At 47.3% G+C, this 8,252-nt stretch overlaps 1 pseudogene; it reads left to right on the forward strand.

The window, feature by feature from the left end:
* The first annotated feature begins 6 nt into the window (after positions 1-6).
* On the forward strand, positions 7-5,938 carry LOC124030498 (annotated as a pseudogene).
* The last annotated feature ends 2,314 nt before the right edge of the window (positions 5,939-8,252 follow it).

Below are 8,252 nucleotides of genomic sequence, written 5' to 3' on the forward strand. Positions count from 1 at the left end.
CGGGGCATGATCATATACAGCGTCTACATGGGTAACACCTGTCTGTCTGTCTGTCTGTCTGTCTGTCTGTCTGTCTGTCTGTCTGTCTGTCTGTCTGTCTGTCTGTCTGTCCGTCCGTCCGTCCGTCCGTCCGTCCGTCCGTCCGTCCGATTTTGTGCATGTTTTGTGTGTGTCATGTGTTCAGTCATTTATATGTGTGTGTGTGTCTGCAGGCCTGTTGCAGATGCAGCTGATCCTCCACTATGATGAGACGTACAGGGAGGTGAAGTATGGTAACCTGGGTCTGGAGGACATCGACAAGAAGATGCTGATGGGGATCAACGTTACACCCATCATAGGCCTGTTATACACCCCCATACTCATCAGGTATACTATATATATATATATACACCCATCATAGCCCTGTTATACACCCCCATACTCATCAGGTATACTAGGTATACTATATATATATATATATCCTCTTTTTCTCTCTCTCTCTCTCTCTCTCTCTCTCTCTCTCTCTCTCTCTCTCTCTCTCTCTCTCTCTCTCTCTCTCTCTCTCTCTCTCTCTCTCTTTCAGGTTTCTGGGCACCAAATGGATGATGTTTCTGGCAAGTGGAATTTACGCTCTCTTCGTCTCAACCAATTACTGGGAGCGATACTACACCCTGGTACCATCGGCTGTGGCCATTGGTGCAGCCATTGTCCCGCTGTGGGCGTCGTTAGGGAACTACATCACAAGGTTAGGAAGTGGAGAATGGAGATACACACATCAACGTCACACAGACCAGAATACATGTGCAGTTCGTACGGGTTGCAGTGTGTATGTCGTGTTGTGTTTCTCTACGTGGTGTTAATCACACTGTGTTTTATTGTGTTTCTCTACGTAGTGTTAATCACACTGTGTTTTATTGTGTTTCTCTACGTAGTGTTAATCACACTGTGTTTTATTGTGTTTCTCTACGTAGTGTTAATCACACTGTGTTTTATTGTGTTTCTCTACGTAGTGTTAATCACACTGTGTTTTATTGTGTTTCTCTCGTAGTGTTAATCACTGTTTTATTGTGTTTCTCTACGTGATGTTAATCTGCTGTTTATTGTGTTTCTCTCGTGAGTGTTAATCACACTGTGTTTTATTGTGTTTCTCTCGTAGTGTTAATCACACTGTGTTTTATTGTGTTTCTCGTGAGTGTTAATCACACTGTGTTTTATTGTGTTTCGCTCGTAGTGTTAATCACTGTGTTTTATTGTGTTTCTGTCTCTCTCTCTCACACACTCAGGATGGCACAACAGTACTATGAGTATGTGAACTATAAGGAGGATCACGTTCAGGAACAGAAGAAACTACCCAAGGGGGCGTGTCATCGCTATGTCATCATCTTCCAATCCGTGTTCTTCATCATCTTCCATGTATGTTGCCATTGGTCGAGTCACTTGTCAGTCAGTGAGTGATATATCGGTTAAGCATTGCCGTGTGTGTGTGTGTGTGTGTGTGTGTGTGTGTGTGTGTGTGTGTGTGTGTGTGTGTGTGTGTGTGTGTGTGTGTGTGTGTGTGTGTGTGTGTGTGTGTGTGTGTGTGTGTGTGTGTGTGTGTGTGTGTGTGTGTGTGTGTGTGTGTGTGTGTGGATTCTGATGTCTGGCTGTGTTTCTCTTTGTGTCTCTCAGCTCAGCCTGGTGTTTGCAGAGTTCCCCCAGCGCCTCTTCCTCCACCAGTTCCTTAGTGACTACAACCACACACTGCACAACGTTAAACACTGTGGTAAACTGACCAGTAGTCTGTTATTATCTGTACAAGGTTAAACACTGTGCTAAACTGACCAGTAGTCTGTTAGTAAGTGTACAATGTTAAACACTGTGGTAAACTGACCAGTAGTCTGTTATTATCTGTACAATGTTAAACACTGCGGTAAACTGACCAGTAGTCTGTTAGTAAGTGTACAATGTTAATGTTAGTGGTTTTAATAACTCCTCCCCCTCCCCAGGTGCGGAGGGCAGTGGTATGATTGGTGGGTTTAATAACCCCCCCCCCCCTCCCCAGGTGCGGAGGGCAGTGGTATGATTGGTGGGTTTAATAACTCCCCCCTCCCCAGGTGCGGAGGGCAGTGGTATGATCGAGGGTTTCAACAAGACCGTCCTGAAGCACCTCCCTCGCTCCCTGCTGCTCATCCAGGTGGAGAGTGTTCTCATGGGGGCCGCCTTCCTCTCCATGATCATCGTAAGACACACACACACACACAGGCAAAGACACGTGTGTACACGCGTACCTAAAATGATCATCCTAACAACCTAGCGTTATTTCACCCAACAATCAATACAACACCCTCTGAGATTACCCAGAGTCCATTGCTTGCTTTCCCACAGTCGTTCACTGTGTTTTACCGATAGTTCCTGGCGGTGTGCGGGGCTGCGTACCGCCCCACAGAGGAGATCGATCTGAGGAGTATCGGCTGGGGGAACATCTTCCAGTTGCCCTTCAAACACCTGAGAGACTACAGGCTGAGACTCCTCATCCCTTTCTTCATCTACAGTGGACTGGACTCACTCTTCTGTCACGGGACTCACTCTGTAGTCATTACAGGAAGTCCTTTAGTAACTGTCCTAGCTGGATTCTGAATGTTGTCCATAGCTTTCACACACCTACTGTGTCACTTTACCTAGTGTGGACATAGATTCTGCTGGAGGGCAGCTATATTCATGATGCTCGATCTCTCCTCTCTCTCTATCCTCTCGTGCTCTTTCTTTTCTCTCTCTCTCGCTTCTTCTCGCTCGTGCTCTTTCTCTTGCTTGCTCACTCTCTTTGCTCACTCACTCACCTCACCTCACTCACCACCACTACCACCACCACTCACACCACTCATATCTCTCTCTGTCCTGTTCAACCCCCTTTCTCCTACTTTCCTGTCTTTGTCTCTCCTCTGATCTATCCTCATGTCTCCCCTCCCAGTCGTATGGTGTGTGTACGGGGTGGGTCTGAGTGGCTGTATTCCTGGTGATGGTCTATGGTCTGTCCTGCTCCCTGTTCTCCTGCCTGTCCCTGTCCCTCCTCAGGCTGCCACGCTACGCCTCTGCTAGGGGCGCTGTGATCCACGGTCCTCTGTTGGTGTTCCTGCTGTTCTGTCCCCGGCTCCACGCTCACCTGATCAACTGCCTTACCTGCTGGTGGTGACGCCCTCTGGGGAATGGGGTCTGCATTGAATAAGACTGGACTCAGCAGTGAGTTTTAGTACTATGATCACACACACACAACTCTTTTATTTCCTAGTGTAACAGTATAACTTAGATCCGTCTCCTCGCCCATACCCGGGCGCGAACCAGGGACCTCTGCACACATCAACAACAGTCACCTCTCTCTCTCTCTCTCTCTCCGTGTCTGTCAGTTCTCCTGGGTATGTTGTATGAAGATAAAGAGAGACTGACTTTGTCTACACCATCTACCACTGGTGGCAGGCTATCGCCATCTTCATAGTCTACCTGTGGACTGGACTCATCATGAGGGTATGTGTGTGTCCCCTGTGTGTGTCCCCATGTCCCCGTGTGTGTCCCCATGTCCCCGTGTGTGTCATGCGTGTGTGCGTGTGTGTCCTCATGTCCCCGTGTGTGTCCCCGTGTGTCCTCATGCGTGTGTGTCCCCGTGTGTGTCCTCATGCGTGTGTGTCCCATGAGGTGTCCTCATGCGTGTGTGTGTGTGTGTCCCCATGTCCTGTGTGTCCTCATGCGTGTGTCCTCATGCGTGTGTGTCCTCATGCGTGTGTCCTCGTGTGTGTGTCCCCATGTCCCCCGTGTGTGTCCTCATGCGTGTGTCCCCGTGTGTGTCCTCATGCGTGTGTGTCCCCGTGTGTGTCCCCGTGTCCCCCCGTGTGTGTCCCCGTGTGTGTCCCCGTGTGTGTCCTCATGCGTGTGTGTCCCCGTGTGTCCCATGCGTGTGTGTCCTCATGTCCCTGTGTGTGTGTGTGTCCTCATGTGTGTGTGTCCTCATGCATGTGTGTCCCTGTGTGTGTCCTCGTGTGTGTCCTCATGCGTGTGTGTCCCCGTGTGTGTCCTCATGCGTGTGTGTCCCCGTGTGTGTCCTCGTGTGTGTCCTCGTGTGTGTCCTCATGCGTGTGTCCCATGTGTGTGTCCCCGCGTGTGTGTCCCCTGTGTGTGTCCTCATGCGTGTGTGTCATCCCCCCCGTGTGTGTCCTCATGCGTGTGTCCATGTGTAGCATGCGTGTGTGTCCACATGCGTGTGTGTCCCCGTGTGTGTCCCCGTGTGTGTCCTCATGCGTGTGTGTCCCCGTGTGTGTCCTCACGTGTGTGTCCCCGTGTGTGTCCTCATGCGTGTGTGTCCTCATGCGTGTGTGTCCCCGTGTGTGTCCCCGTGTGTGTCCTCATGCGTGTGTGTCCCCGTGTGTGTCCTCATGCGTGTGTGTCCCCGTGTGTGTCCTCATGCGTGTGTGTCCTCATGCGTGTGTGTCCCCGTGTGTGTGTCCATGTCCCCGTGTGTGTCCCCGTGTGTGTCCTCATGCGTGTGTGTCCTCATGCGTGTGTGTCCCCGTGTGTGTCCTCATGCGTGTGTGTCCCCGTGTGTGTCCTCATGCGTGTGTGTCCCGTGTGTGTCCTCATGCGTGTGTGTCCCCGTGTGTGTCCTCGTGTGTGTGTCCCCATGTCCCCGTGTGTGTCCTCATGCGTGTGTGTCCTCATGCGTGTGTGTCCGTGTGTTAGAACAAGTGTAAAAACGATTAATTTAAAGTGCTTATTTCACTTTCCTTATCTCCTTTCTCATTCCTGGTCCCTCCTCCTCAGGCTAAACTCTCCATTCTATTGGTCATCTTGCTGCTGGCGTGCTTCTGCTATTGGACGATGGAGCGACGCCTGGCCAAGAACATGCATTTCAGACTGCCTCGCATTCCCGCCCCAAACACAAGGTAACCTATCACAATCTGTTCATTTTTGCTATGTTTTACATTTTTTCTTTAAATACCATTTGGCTGAGAGAAAAGTACAAATATCACCTTCACTAGTAATGCGATAAAGACAAGCAAAACAGAACACTGAAATGAAACAGTCTTTGTTTAAGGTTTGGCATTGGCAATAAAGACAATTAAAAGAGCAATATCAATGTGTCTTCGATAATGACACAAAGTCATCAATTGACATGTTTGGTCTGTAATGTAATATAATGTTGACTGTGTCACTTCCTCCTCAGGTCAAAGGTTATCGTTACTTGGAGGAGGAAAACTCAGATGAGTCGAACTCGGAGGAGAGTGATGAGGATGATGATGAAGAGCAGCAGGAGGAGGTGATCAGGGAGGACTTTGGTGGAGACGCAGGGTCGCAGGGCTCTGATCTCGACCAGGGGGAGGAGAGGAGGGGCTAGGGGACGCCGCAGGAGGAGAGACGATGATTATGAGCAAGCAGGGGAAAGGGAGGAGAGAGAGGGATAGAGAAAGAGTGAAAGAGCGAAAAATAGTTGGAGAGAGCGAGTCCTTTAGCTATCCTCTAGGTATCCTCTAAGTATCCTCTTGGTGTCCTCTAGCTATCCTCTTGGTATCCTCTAGCTATCCTCTTGGTGTCCTCTAGCTATCCTCTAGGTATCCTCTAGGTATCCTCTAGCTGTCCTCTAGGTATCCTCTAGCTGTCCTCTAGGTATCCTCTAGCTGTCCCCTAGGTATCCTCTAGGTATCCTCTAGGTATCCTCTAGGTTTCCTCTAGGTGTCCTCTAGGTATCCTCTAGCTGTCCTCTAGGTATCCTCTAGTTGTCCTCTAGCTGTCCTCTAGCTGTCCTCTAGCTGTCCTCTAGGTATCCTCTAGCTATCCTCTAGCTGTCCTCTAGCTATCCTCTAGGTATCCTCTAGCTGTCCTCTAGCTATCCTCTAGCTGTCCTCTAGCTATCCTCTAGCTATCCTCTAGGTATCCTCTAGCTATCTTCTGGCTATCCTCTAGCTGTCCTCTAGGTATCCTCTAGGTATCATCTAGCTATCCTCCTCCAGGTATCATCTAGGTATCCTCTAGCTGTCCTAGCTATCCTCTCCCAGCTGTCCTCTAGCTATCCTCTAGCTGTCCCCTCTAGCTTATCCCTCTAGCTATCCTCTAGCTGTCCTCTAGTTATCCTCTAGCTGTCCTCTAGCTGTCCCAGGTATCCTCTAGGCTGTCCTCTAGCTGTCCCTCTAGGTATCCTCTAGCTGTCCTCTAGCTGTCCTCTAGGTATCCCTCTAGCTATCCTCTAGCTGTCCTCTAGTTATCCTCTAGCTGTCCTCTAGCTGTCCTCTAGGTATCCTCTAGCTGTCCCTAGCTATCCTCTAGGTATCCTTTAGCTGTCCTCTAGCTGTCCTCAGGTATCCTCTAGGTGTCCTCTAGCCATCCTCTAGCTATCCTCTAGCTGTCCTCTAGCTATCCTCTAGCTGTCCTCTAGCTGTCCTCTAGGTATCCTCTAGGTATCCTCTAGGTATCCTCTAGGTACTTTCCCCAGTCCAGCTCTCTTACATCAGTGCAGATTAAGGAAAGGAGTTGAATCAGAAGAAGAGACAAAACGGTGTGTCTCAAATGTAAGGAGGATAAAACAGAGTGGTACAGGAGGAAAAAAACAGGAGGATAAAACAGTGGTACAGGAGGATAAAACAGAGTGAAGCAGGAGGATAAAAGGAGGATAAAACAGAGTGGTACAGGGAGGATAAAACAGGAGGATAAAACATATTAGTACAGGAGGATAAAACAGTGGTACAGAGGATAAAAACAGAGCGGTACAGGAGGATAAAACAGAGCGGTACAGGAGGATAAAAAAACAGAGTACAGGAGGATAAAACAGATGTACAGGAGGATAAAAAAACAGGAGGATAAAAAGAGAGTACAGGAGGATAAAACAGGGAGGATAAAACAGAGGTAAAACAGAGGAGGATAAAACAGAGTGGAGTGGTACAGTAGGATAAAACAGAGCGGTACAGGAGGATAACAGGAGGATAAAACAGAGTGGTACAGGAGGATAAAAACAGAGTGGTACAGGAGGATAAAAACAGAGTGGTACAGGAGGATAAAAACAGAGTGGTACAGGAGGATAAAAACAGAGTGGTACAGGAGGATAAAACAGAGTGGTACAGGAGGATAAAACAGAGTGGTACAGGAGGATAAAACAGAGTGGTACAGGAGGATAAAAACAAACAGTACAGGAGGATAAAACAGAGTGGTACAGGAAGATAAAACAGAGCGGTACAGGAGGATAAAAAAACAGTGGTACAGGAGGATAAAACAAGTGGTACAGGAGATAAAACAGATAAAACAGAGCGGTACAGGAGGAATAAAACAGAGCGGTACAGGAGGATAAAAAAGAGAAGAAAGAGGGGATTTTACACAGAAGGAATGAGGATGGAGAGAGGACAGGAATTCAGTTTCGAAGGATTCTCATAACACAACTGAAAAGGGAAAAGTAATTTACTCCACTTCAAATATAAACCAGTTTCCCTCCGGTGCATGATCACATGGCGTATGGCCCAAATGGCACGCTATTCACTATATAGTGCACTCATTTTGAACAGGGCCCATTAGGGCTCTGGCCAAAAGTAGTGTACTATATAGAGGATGGGGTGCCATTTGACTCACGCATACTGTATAGACACCTGAAACATATGTGATGTTAGGTACATCACAGGCACTTTTGACAGGGCACATACAGGGCTCTGGTCAAAAGTAGTGCACTATAGAGGGAATAAGGTGCCATCTGGGACACAGCCTTTGTATTTCAACAGTATCACTGTATTGTTAGTCAGCTGTGTTGTCATGGTTCCTAGCTCAGGTGTTTTGAGTGGCCTACATTTGATGTTTTTTTTTATAAGGAATTTATTCAATCAATGATTTTGAAAAAGTTGAATTATAGTCATGAATTATAATGAAAATAAATTGATTGTAATTGTTTTTTTATGACTGTTTTGAAGGTGTTTTCTGAGTATAAAGCTGGTTTTGTGCCTCTTGATGTGGGTGTTCTGTTATCAAAGACCAACTAATATCACCATGGAAACTTAGTTCATAGAAGTGAACACTTTATATGCTTAGTTAAATAAAAAGTCACTCCTACACTGTAAGTAAGAAAAGATATCATTAACAAAAAAACATTCACTTATTTTAGAAGACTTCATCTTTATTTGGATCCCTGTGAGCTGACTCCATGACAACAGTTACATGTGTATACAGGCATACAGTCAACACACACACATACACTTAAGAGTTGTACACCGTGAGTGTAAAATGCATTTATTTACTTTTACTCAAATTTTGGTTTGAGAGGTGACTATGTTTCATAT

The sequence above is a fragment of the Oncorhynchus gorbuscha genome, unplaced genomic scaffold (genome assembly GCF_021184085.1).
Source record: "Oncorhynchus gorbuscha isolate QuinsamMale2020 ecotype Even-year unplaced genomic scaffold, OgorEven_v1.0 Un_scaffold_12193, whole genome shotgun sequence".
Taxonomy (NCBI): domain Eukaryota; kingdom Metazoa; phylum Chordata; class Actinopteri; order Salmoniformes; family Salmonidae; genus Oncorhynchus; species Oncorhynchus gorbuscha.